A 13,099-nucleotide genomic window follows, 5' to 3' on the forward strand; every position below is an offset into this window, starting at 1 on the left:
CACTCGAGCCAGGCGGCAAGTGGTGCGGAGCTCGGAGGGTGGGGGGGAGTAGGGCCCCAGGGTCGGCGCAACGATTGGTCGGTCGGTCGGGCCCCGATGCTGCGGAGCTGCTCAGGTAAAAATTCAGGTAAACAGGTGACCGTGGTCGTGCCATCTGGCGAAGCCGATGCAGAAACATCCACGGTCGTGCGTGTATCTCTCTCCCCGATTCTTCGAGCAACGATACGAGAACGAAACGCGTGGGCAGCGGTTCACGGCGCAAGGATGCGACGAAGGATCGTAATACTCGGCTCTGGTTCCGCGGGAAGGTTAATACGAGAATCATTTTACGCGCCCGCTGTCCTGTGCCGTCTATTTTGGAAACAGTGTAAAAACACATTCCTTTCGGTGTATTTGCTTTGCTTATTTACACAATTTTAACGCCACGAACGAAAGGAAACAGATGCAACAGATGTATCAGTGTTTGAACTTTTCTCTGCACGGTGAACATCGGTACGGGTATACGAAAAACATGAAACGTTCACGATTCTTTGTTTCTTCGATAATTATTAGAATTTTTCTTTGATAGTCGTTTCGAGAAAACGTTTACGGCGATGAGGAAGTTTCACGTTGAAACGTACCGTCATTGTTCACTATGGAGGTAAAGCTGTGGAAAATGCCTCGACGTGGTCTCTCGAGGTTTAGAAATAGTTTAATCGCCATAACCTATGAGTGCTTTTCGTATTTATTTAACAGGGTTTAATTTTGTACGCGTCAAATGTTCTCATGAATATTGTTCTTTCACGAGTAGAATACACGTCGATTCTTGAATCTGGAAGGATAATCGTTTGCTAATCGTATTTGTCTGTTTTTCTTTGCACGTATTGACAATGCAGACAAGGCTGCGAAATTCTCCAGATCATAGGTAAGTATTATTTAAACAGCAATGTGAATCGCATTGTAAGTTTACTGTCTGTATATCAACGTCACAGTGCTACCATCTAGCGCCGATATGAAAAACTACATTCGCAAGGTAACCATATGCAGCGTTACGAACCGATATTACAGACGGGATACAAAACAGATGTTTCATCTTACGGAAGATAGTGTGGTACGATCTACAAACACGATCTCGTGAAATATTACAGGTTTTGAAATGTTTTAATACAAGAGCAGTCATTTTGAGAACTATAGCAAACGTAAATATGACAAACGTAGAAAACATTTTTGAATATCGTTTGTAATTGTATCAAACCTATCAGTCCTAGAAAATATTGTAACAAGTTTAGTTTCTGAAATATTTTTAAAAACTTTCGATGCAATACATTGAATTTTTTCTATATATACGTGTCCGTAGCAGTGTATGCGTCAACATTGTACCACCACTCATCTACAATTTCTACAAACACATCGCAACAGTCAGCAACAAAACGTATAATGGGTGAACTTAAAAACTTCGATTCTTATAGCCACAGACAAATTTGCCCCCAATCAATACCGATCTCGTACGTATGGAAAAAGATGCATTGGTTGGTTATATATTTTTTCCCTACGGTTTATGAGGCGGCCAACTATACAGGTCGTATTTTTTCAGTTTACCCGTTATACATCGTGACTGCCAGTCACCGCCATGTGTTTAGAGGAACACTAGACACGCGGTGGTTCTACACTTACGCACACGCTATTACGAACGCACAAGTATGGACAGAATTCATTATAGAAGCAGTTCTTCGCGAAAATCTCGGAAACTAAGGCCAAACAGCGGTTGTATGTATAAGAAATACCAGTTTACACATATTTCAATTTGATCAAAATTGGTGTTCTAACCTCTAGTGTAAATAGTTATCGATAATTGTTTAATCGCTTGCTGTATTCACTTTTCAATTATTCATCGAATTCGATATACAAGTCATTGTGAATCGAAACATTTTCCTAGTATTTTTGTACTTTTATGTAGGAAATGCTGTCATTCATTCCGCGGAAATCGAAGAGATAGTAGATACGTATCGAAAGATTCAGTAGATCTACGAGCATCGAGTCATGCTTCTAATTATTATTCTGATTCAGACCAATCTCCTTTTTATCAGTGTTTTATCCAACATTAATTAAAACTTCGTTGTTACGATGATTAAGATTATCACTATAATGATATCATATTATCACTATCGATAAAGTTACACGTATATTGCATATATACTATTGAATATTTGATCATTTTCTATATTGTTCTCAGAAGTATTTTTTATTTTTTATTTAATAAATTAATACTCACGGTCCACTCACGGTTTTGTTTGCATTTACGAAGAGTTGACGATGAATTTTCTGAGCATCTTCAGCGGATGTTGGTGACAAATTAAAAAATTTTGTTTCCTTCCAATTGTCACATTATATAGTTTATCGGAATTGTAGCTTGATTTTTAAGTATTACATAAAAGCTATACTATATGACGTAACAAGCGAAGAAAACATATCACTGTGTGCTTGATTTCTGTGCAAAGTTTGATACACATCTAGTCAGATCATTTAGCACGCCCACTAGACTCGGATCGATCTAACTGTTAATCATTTTGAAATACGTAACTGTCGGCATACTTGGTTTTAATTCTTACCGTAGATGGCACTATAATCTTATTTCAGGCTAAGTCGATAATTTTGGAAGCGACACTGAAACGATGAGAGATTATTATATTTTGAATTAATAAGGTTGTATTTGACACCTAAATGACTAATGGTATTTTTTCATTGTACGCTATTTATTCCATACCTCGTCAATTGTTTCCTTGAATTGTCTTTATCAACCGATGGTATTCAATGATCGTCGGTAACGTAGTAATTTAGAGAGCCTTTGGACTACTGCCCTCTGAGGTACATTATCATAATTAAAAAAATGGAAAACTTTCAATTGATTAATTGTCTCGTCTCAATATAAAACGAGGAAACAGAAAACAAACGATTCAATCTTGCAGTTACAAGGAGAACTTTACAATTATTGTTATTTCGGAATTCTGTTCAATGATGAAAAAATGTAATATTTACCGATAGGGAAAGAAATTTCACTTTTAGATGTATCTGCTATGGGTATTATTATTTCAAGGATCAAAGAACGGAAAATTGATTTTTAAATCGTCGCTAAATAGAGGGCAGCTGCGCAATAATACGTGTAGGCTGTGGAGCTGAATTATCAGCTACAAGTGTATCGGGTAACCAATAGTTTTTCGATCAAAAATTTGGCAGAATAGTTTATCGTTATAAATAAAAAGCGTTGCGTAATTATTCTTCCTAAAATTCTTCGTTAAACATTACCTATAAAAGTACGAAGTGCAAGGGAAACGGTGACTGGCTAATTGTAAGGCCAGTACTAATTGGTCGAATGAACATTACTTCCAAAGATGGATTGGTCACGGAGGACCAGTTTATTGGCCTCCGTGATCAGCAGACCTTACGCAATTAGATTTTTATCTGCGGGTAACTGTAAAGGAAAAACTTGATATCGGACTTGTATCGATCGAGTTGGACAACATTTTGAAATGCAAAATCTGGCCAGGACGTTTTGTCGTCCTATTTCCTTCCTGTTTCTCCCATATTTTTAACACAAGTATTTAACAAAGATCGTTTCGAACCATATCTATCCTAACACGTTGTTCCTGTATTTAGTAGCAGAATATACTGCTAAACCTCGGTTGAAAATTATCAATAGACAAACTGTGCAATTTTGAACACGTTTAACCTCGAAACAGTATTTTGGAATGAAAATAATTCAAAAAATGATGTCACATTCGTTAGCATAAAGGACGAGGAGGTAACAACTTCGATTTTGACAATGTTGAGGTTATGGACACGATTGTCAACAACAGGCTACTTTTAATATATTTTTCCATAATACAAAATTACATCGTTAATGTAAACGTTATTCGTAAAAATCTAGACCGCGTCGTCTATCTAACATTCAACATATCCTAATTGCAACATTTGTAATTTGTCGCTAGTTTGGTTATCGGTTTCACGAACTCGCGTTCATTTCAGATTAGGGCCATATCGAGGGCAGAACGTATCGGAACCGTTTCGAGGATGCGAAAAAATTCAATCGCGATCTCTCGCTCGATATCGTAACCCGAATACAAAAGTTTCGTAAGAAAAGATGATAAACTCGTTGCCGTTGACGATGTTTGTATTATATAAGTGGTAATTAGAGGTGCGTTATCGTTTTGTCCGGCACGGTTGAAAAAGAATTCATCGCAACGGGCGGTACTCGGAGTCGTCTTCTCGATTAAACATCGTCATCCTTGGCATTCTTTCGCAATATCAGCGGCAAGTAGGAAAGGATTTTATCTAGTTTGTACACAGTATCTCGGTTATACTTATCAGATAACACGATTTGTGTTTGTGCTTGCAATATAATGCATACTTTTGACGACGAGAGAAATAAAAAGGAAAAAAAAAATGACAAAAAAAAGTCCAAGTGAAAAAAAAAGGCGCGAAAGAAACGTCGCGATTCCGCAGACACTGGTGCACTGTCTCGATTACGAGGAAAATATATAAATGTATGTATATATATATATATATATGTCTTCCGACAGATTAACTTCCGTGCGTCTTCATCGAATATCGTACGCTTGAGTTACACATTTTTGTTCGCCCGTCGGATATTATTTACAAACACCTGCTTTCCAACAGTGGTTGCAGACACGATGGATCGATTTACAAGTGGAACTCTAATATCGTTTGCGTTTTCGCAAATGGATACGATGCGCGGTGTTTATTCGCGAATCGTCGTATCTGCTCGCGCGGAACCGTCGATACGGTAGTTCCTCGCTTAAAGATAAAAGTTCACCGCACGGGATTCGGGGAACCGAATCGTCCTCGTCGTTCACGTTCACTGCTCGACTCGAAGCGACACCAATCGGCGCGGCGATCGAGCAAACTACGAACTTTTCTACATATTTCTCATCGCGTGGCTTCACGAGTGTATTACCAACGGATCGGTGAGCTTCACGATGAGAACGATTAAAATACGATCAAACACGACCGTATTCGAACTTTCTTCACTTTTCAATCCACATAAAAGGGAGAGTCTCGTTTTATTTTTTTTTAAGATTGAAATTTTTGCTAATGACGAATATACACCGGAATTAGATATAAAATTTTCATAATTTCTCGAACAATATTGTTCTATTCATCTCATTGAGTGTTCATCTCAAGGAATGTTCCACAGCTTGGAACAACAAAATATTTTTTTTTTGTTCTTAGTTAATATTGAACACATGCCTGTAAATATACCCAAGAACGAAGCAAAATAATTTCAGTAATTTACATTACGTAATGAAAATTTGGTCAAGTGGGTAAGTGACGCGTGACTTTTAAGCGGGGTGTACGATATGTTCTTTCGAAAATCATTTCTTCTTTAACGGATGAAAGGTGATCGTAAGTTTCTAAACGTGTCTTTCGGTGACAAACATTTTTCTTTTGACATTTCTCTTGAATACGATAGTTTTCTTTCCTTCTAAGTCGGAAAGTAGAAGTAGCGCGAATATAGTCGCGTTCGGTCTCATTTTCATCGGTAGAACTTAACCAATCGATTGATAGTACTCTCGCGAGAAAGTTTTTGGTTTGCATTAAAGGCTGTCGCATCGATACGCGCGCGACGTCGCTTTGAAGTTCGGCGATTGGGCGCCTGCACGAGACGCGCTCGGTTTTGGTGTATTTATCTCGTCGTAAAAAAAAAAACGATTCCAGCCAGGAAAGCGTGAATAACCCCGAGTAACTGAAATTGTGCGGTACAGATTTGTTTTTCAGTCACGCGTGAATACTCTATCGATGGTACGGGCAATTAATTAAGTCAGAGAACGAGGCACTTGAAATCGTTTTATTGTCACAAACTTGATCATTTCTGCTGAACACGTGCGCTTCTAGCGCCGTACTGCCTTGTCCTCAATAGCGATCGATGTATCATAAGACCGCGACTTGAAGCTTATATTTGTACTCTTTTGTTTGTATTCTCCCTGTACTCTTTATCAAACCGATACTGCTGACTGGTTATCGCTTTTGCAATAAAAAGAAAAACACGTATTCCCTCAACAGCTGTTTTCTAAATAATTATTGCACTGTGTAAGAAATGTGAAAATATAGTATTTTATTCTTAGATTTTTTCGTGTAACGTTTCAATTCGTAAAATTCAACGGGAGATACTCGCTAACCGAGTAATATAATTATCGCAAGGATACAGTAGAAGATATAAAAAATTGTAATTCGTACGAGCGTTAACAAACCGATTTCTTTTTCGAATTTTCTGTTACTTGTTTATTTCCGCTCTGTTTCTCTCAGTCTCGATGTTTCTGTTCCCGTTTACTGTCTTCTTCGAGCGTCCTGTTTAAGTTCGATCGGTTTCAAGAAATACTGTACCGACCCTCGGTTAAACATCGGTGATTCCTATTTATCTTGAAACGAGGAATGTACTCGATGATAAACGATTACTTCTTTATTACTCTCTGTACGTTGGCAGTAATAGTTATTTATTATTCTCAAACTCGTCAATAATTCTGCGTTAAGTTTTGTAAAATATATTTTTTGTTAGAATCTAATATGTAACACCGATGCGTCTGTATAAATTGTTTTTTCGTTCGTACATTCAATCGAGTTCCATTGATTTTCCGCGAAACGAAACCACGCGCGAAACAATTCTGTTCGACGTTGTTTGTTTACTTTGTGCGTAGTATCACCGTCTTTGCGTTGGTGTCACTCGTTGCATTCAACCTGTACAATCGTCTCTGCTCGTTAATTTCCTTGTCGCATAAAGAATGTGTCTCTCGTTTCGATTTAGAAAGGTTGCCGATTATAATACCACGGCAGGCATAAACAGGAAGAAACGAGAGTGAATTCGGTGACCGTAGAAGAGTGGCTAGCGGTGGTGATTTATTCATGATTCTAAGAAGATTATTTCCATGTGTTTCTTAGAGTCATGGGAAAGTCTCACGAGTTTAGATTCTTCCACTTGGAGTCTTGGCACTACACTTCTTGTTTCACGGTAAAAATGCTAATAATAATTACGTTGTACTTAATATTAAATACTAATTATACTTTTCCCTCAAATAATTTATAGTTTCAGGGTTAACAATTTTGTATTACGTTGTATTTATTATTAAATTTTAATTATACTTTTCCCTGAAATAATTTGTAGTATCAGGGTTAACAATTTTGTATTACGTTGTATTTAATACTAAATTTTAATTATACTTTTCCCTGAAATAATTCATAGTTTCAGGGTTAACAATTCTGTATTTCTACAGAGTGGAAAACTAAATTTATTTTTTTTTTACGTTTCTTTTATTTCATTTTAGAACAATGCGAAGTGAAATTTAAATTATTTGATTGTAATGTAAATAATATAATAAAGAAAGAAGAATCATTGTGTTCGTTCTGTTCCTCGAACATTTTTTAATATTTTTCGCCGCAAAATATAATAAAGTTGCGAATGAGAGAAACCGAAGATATTCGATTTAACTTTATTTGTATTCAGTATCGTCACTGCAATCGTAGAATGTGCGAAAAAGTCAATAAAGAATCGATACTTTTTTACTTCGTATTTCGCCGATAGATTGCGAGTTATATTACATTTCGTTGCGAAATACTTTCTGGCTTAAGATTCGAGAAAATTATTGAGTGAAATTAGGTCCCATCGTGTTAAACATGTTTTTCAATTAAACATTTTGCTGTAATAATTTCGCAGTAGTAGCTCTTTGATTTCGCTATTTCAGTGTTTTCTAATCGATTATAAATTTACAGAATAGATATTTTTCACGTAGAGCACTTTATCGATTTTTGTTATTGACTCTTGAGTATAATTAAATGTTGAGCCATGCGAATTACATTTATACAAATAAGATTTTTAAATAAATTTAGAGTAAAAAACAATCATAATTAACTCACTTCGACAATTACCAATTTAATATGCGATAATAATTATTTCGATGAATTATTGGAGTAGATAAATATGTTAAAAATTGTGTATCCTCTCGAAAATATCTCGAAATTCATTAATTTTCGATAATTTTGTATTATATAGCGTTGGATAAGAAGCGGATAAAAAAACTGACGATAAGAATATTTGACGATGGGATGTGAAAGGAAAAGTAAACAAGTAAATAAATGCATTAATCGATAGAGTTAAATTATCGTTTCTTTTATTACTCTCACAAACAAATTGTACATTAATTTTAATAATTATTTAATTTACGAGATTATCTGTCTTCTAATTTCGTATCTATGTCTTACACGTCTGCAATTAATGCAATTGCAAAGTTTTGAGTGAAATTTTTTGTAAAATCTAATCTCTAAATTCTATATCTATGGAGACATTGGTAATCTTTAGCGAGCATACTTTTCGAGTATCAATTACTATATTTTATATTTTTATTTCGTACGTGAATACCTCTGAAACAACGTGCAAGATTTCCATCGTTTTTGCGAAGGTTCTTCCTTTCATGGTAACTGCAAATTAACCCATGATTGATGTTGGAAGGCCAAGTACACTTTTCTTACGTGGCAATGTCCACGATTCATTCAATTGTACGTTAAAGACACAGAAGATCACGAAAGACAGAAAGAGAACAGGTAATTATGTAAGTAGAAGCACGATCGTAAATAGGCTCGTTTACTTTTACCTTGTAACAGTTATCGATCATACGCGAGCACGTAAGTTGTAAAATTTTTGAGATTGTGCAAAGAATAGTCGGGTTTATGTTCCATGACGATGGGTCGCAGTTTGCAGTTTTTGATAAGTTAAATATCAAATATCTTGAATTATTCCATCAAACATTCGTATTTGTTTCAAAATTATACAAGTCAGCGTTAACATTCTACAGCAATATATAATCATTCTAGATACGATCATGGTCGAGCAGTCCCCGCTTTCAAGTGACAAAATCGCCGCGAGTACACTTGAAAGCGGGGTATCGAGCACACCTTCGGTTACAAGACGCATTTTCTTACGAAATATATTTTTGCGGAATATCAAGGCAACGAAGATGCACGACAATGCTCAAGATTGAGCAAAAGAATCTTTGACTACTACAATGCATTGAAAATTTATTATCCACCGTCCTCTTTAAATATTACGCTCGTCAAAAAATGTCATAAATGATCTGAAATTTAAGAATTACCGTGTCTACGAAGTAACACTTCTACTTAGTCGATATTCGCGAAGTTTTCGAGACGGTGTGTCAGATATGATCACGGTTGAGTAGTCCCCGCTTTCAAGTGACAAAATCGCCGCGAGTACACTTGAAAGCGGGGAAGAATAAAAAAAGACTTGGGATTCAGAATGAAAATTATATTTCTCTATGTACACAAATGTACAAAAATTTCGTAATTCTTCTCCAATTTGAAATTTCAGATTGCGCCATGGTTCAAAAGGAACCATCCACCACGAACGATTACAATGTACTCCCATTTCGTAATAAAGGGTGCGCTTTCCTCGCAGAAAGTAGCATTTCACCGAAGATTGAGCAAAAGAATCTTTAACCACTACAATACATTGAAAATTTATTATCCACCGTCCTCTTTAAATATTACGCTCGTCGCAAAATTTTATAAATGATCTGAAATTTAAGAATTACCGTGTCTACGAAGTAACACTTCTACTTAGTCGATATTCGCGAAGTTTTCGAGACGGTGTGTCAGATACGATCATGATTGAATAGTCCCCGCTTTCAAGTGACAAAATCGCCGCGAGTACACTTGAAAGCGGGGAAGAATAAAAAAAGACTTGTGTTCAGAATGAAAATTATATTTCTCTATGTACACAAATGTACAAAAATTTCGTAATTCTACTCCAATTTGAAATTTCAGATTGCGCCACGGTTCAAAAGGAACCATCCACCACGAACGATTACAATGTACTCCCATTTCGTAATAAAGGGTGCGCTTTCCTCGCAGAAAGTAGCATTTCACCGAAGATTGAGCAAAAGAATCTTTAACCACTACAATACATTGAAAATTTATTATCCACCGTCCTCTTTAAATATTACGCTCGTCAAAAAATGTCATAAATGATCTGAAATTTAAGAATTACCGTGTCTACGAAGTAACACTTCTACTTAGTCGATATTCGTGAAGTTTTCGAGACGGTGTGTCAGATACGGTTCAAGTGACAAATCGCCGCGAGTACACTTGGAAGCGGGGAAGAATAAAAAAAGACTTGTGTTCAGAATGAAAATTATATTTCTCTATGTACACAAATGTACAAAAATTTCGTAATTCTTCTCCAATTTTAAATTTCAGATTGCGTCACGGTTCAAAAGGTATCATCCACCACGAACGATTACAATGTACTCCCATTTCGTAATAAAGGGTGCGCTTTCCTCGCAGAAAGTAACATTTCACCGAAGCGAAATGGCGGTACGAAGACGTAACCGTTGTAACAATAGAAACAGCGAATACAGCGAAATGAAAACGAGAAATTGTCAGCGTCGACGACGTGACAGACGGCAATGTCATTGCCAGAGGATTCGCTACGGCGGCCGTTGAAACTCGTCGTGTCCGGGAAGTTGGTCCATTAGCTCTTAACATCCTCGCGTTAACGCCGTTTATTACGTAGGCGTAACGTAATACCTTCGCGTGGACCGTTTTATCGGGCTGCACGTACTTGTAAGTAGTTGATTCGGCAATGGTCATTGCCAATTGTCACGCAACAATTTACAAAACACGCGGAAATTTCAGCGTTCGTTGTTTATCGTTTATCGATCGACGATCTCGTTTAAAATCGATCCCCACGAATGGGAACACCGCTACTTAAATATCTTTTACAACCGGTTTTGTTTAATTTATAGGTACCGTGAACATTCTAGCAACCGATGTATAATATTTATATTTGATCGAACGAATTAATACAATATTTGTAACGAGTATCATTCTACAAATTGAATTTTCATGTACGGATAAAGTATTACGATATTGGATTATGTATTTTATGAGATGTTTTTGAGGAAATGTTTAATTATTTGGAAACACGTGTTGAAATAAAGAGAAGACGTATTTTATGTCTCGTTAAATTTTCCGCGACTCCAAAAGTATTTCTTACGGGGCTTACAATTTAGGTAGTTTTGTATTATTGGGTTGTTCGCAAAGTCGTTTCGTTTTCCAAAATGGAGAATATGTAATTTGATAAAATGTTTGTGCACTCTAAAAAAATCGTGTTTCATTTTTACCAAAAGAACGAAACGACTTTCCGAACAACCTAATAGAACGTGTCGAATGTGTAGAATTAGTCAAATTTCAAATGGAAGGTATTTATCGTTTAAAAAATGATAAAATAAATTTATGTAAATATATGTTTCGTTCGACTTTGGTTTCCTGTTACAGAGAGGTTTCTGCTGCAGACAGTCTGTCGACAAACTAAGCCAGTGTAATTGACTCCATTCAACTGTTTACAAACAATGCTCGATATCTTACGTACGACCTTGTTGACTATTCTGTAAATATTATCTTTGCTGGGTCATCTAAAATCTATTGTCTACACAATGTTTATTGATAGTATTGAAATACATTATCAAATAAAAATATAATTTTTACAGCCATCGTACAGGGAATATATAATGCAACCATTCCAGGTAATAATTCGACGATTGTACGTGGAAATAACAGAAATATCGATTCATTTGGAATTAATATACTTCGAATAAGCCTTAAAATAACAATGTTATCGTTTACATAAGTGCTACAACGAAACAAGTACTTCAACATTGTATTTTACTACAACACGTCTACTCCATTTTGAAGTAATTTTTTCTTCTTTGACACTTGACTCGTATCGTTCCACTGTATAGCCCGAACAGAGAAGTCTTAACGAATATGAATCGAGTACCATGAATTTTTTAATACCCCCTCTTACCAAAAAAAAAAAAACAAATTATAGGTTGCAGGGTGTAAGGAAGAAACTTTCAAATTTTCGGCCATATCGATGTAATAAAATGTGTCAAGTTAAGTGCGCGAAGCGAAAGTCGAAGTCCTTGAAATCTTTTTGTCGAGTCAAGTGTTCGTACTTGCAAGAAGCGAGTTGAAAATTTTATGTTCAAATTAACGTCCATAAATAAAAAGCGCATAGACGTTTCGGCCGCGCGTGGACATTGTCCCGCTGGTACGTTTATTACCGGTGGACAACCGATTTCGAAGTGCGTTCTTCCTCGTGTGTACACGGTGGTCCGTTATGGCCGGCGCAAAAGGTAAACGATCCATTCCGGGCAAAGAGCTTAGTCGAAAGTGTGGAATAGAATTTTTGCGAGTGAGTCGTCGTTTTCGTGAAAAATGACTTCGCAGTAACGTCGGTTACACGTGCGCTTGATTGAGAATCAAGGGAGATGGGTACGCGCGAGTACGCGACAACGTAATCTATCATTTTTCAAACTTCGTCCAAAGAGTATTTCCATGTCGCTCGGTGAACATTCTAATGTACATAATTGCGGTATTTTACATCGCGGAGCGTTTCGTGCGCGTAAATTTTCTCTACGTGCAACTACCTCCATCGTTTATCGCTCGTAACTCGTAACTCGTGGCTCACGAAAGTGTGTTCTTTGACGGAAAATGAAAGAGACACGTGGCGTGACATGATTTGCACGGTAACACGACATCGTGTAACGACAGCGTGTCTCTAATAGTCGTGGATGTATTTTACGAATTTTTCTCTACTCGAATACTCGAACGCTTCGAGTATTCGACGAATACAATTCGAATAGTTGCGCACAACACATTATGTATTTTAATTTCTTTTCTTAGATACATTGTACACATGTCCTTCAATGTGGTTAATTCGTTCCCGGTGTTTTTCACGGTCGAATTTTATGAATAATTATTAATTTTGTAAACATTGTAACGTATTGTAGGGAGAAACAAAGATTACGGATTAATAACGTGACACTATCGATAAGAGGAATGTGAACTCTCCTGTTAGAATTGATCTTTTCTCTGTACGATACAATTGGTATACGATCTTCGTTGCAAAAGTTAATCGAAGTTAAACGAAAAGAAACATTAAAGAAAAGAGAGTTTCTGTAATTAAAAGTGTTTCTATTAGGAATATTTTAAGCATATATAGTGCAAATGTTAGATTGCGTGGAATCGACCTTTGTAC

General features: G+C 36.4%; 1 protein-coding gene and 1 long non-coding RNA gene across 2 annotated transcripts in view; one reads left to right on the forward strand and one right to left on the reverse strand.

Moving 5' to 3' along the window:
• Gp150 (leucine-rich repeat domain-containing glycoprotein 150) overlaps positions 1-2,443 on the reverse strand; it is a 31,637-nt gene extending 29,194 nt beyond the window's left edge. The window contains exon 1 of the mRNA XM_076322693.1: positions 2,252-2,443. The gene's annotated coding sequence lies outside the window, so the exon portion shown is untranslated. The remainder of the gene's footprint in view (positions 1-2,251) is intronic.
• On the forward strand, positions 1,456-11,416 carry LOC143152491 (uncharacterized). Its single transcript, XR_012993584.1, has 4 exons — positions 1,456-1,508; positions 1,574-1,746; positions 10,255-10,620; positions 11,335-11,416. It is a non-coding gene; the product is annotated as an uncharacterized LOC143152491 (long non-coding RNA).
• Positions 11,417-13,099: the final 1,683 nt, after the last annotated feature.

The sequence above is a fragment of the Ptiloglossa arizonensis genome, chromosome 1 (assembly GCF_051014685.1).
Source record: "Ptiloglossa arizonensis isolate GNS036 chromosome 1, iyPtiAriz1_principal, whole genome shotgun sequence".
Taxonomy (NCBI): domain Eukaryota; kingdom Metazoa; phylum Arthropoda; class Insecta; order Hymenoptera; family Colletidae; genus Ptiloglossa; species Ptiloglossa arizonensis.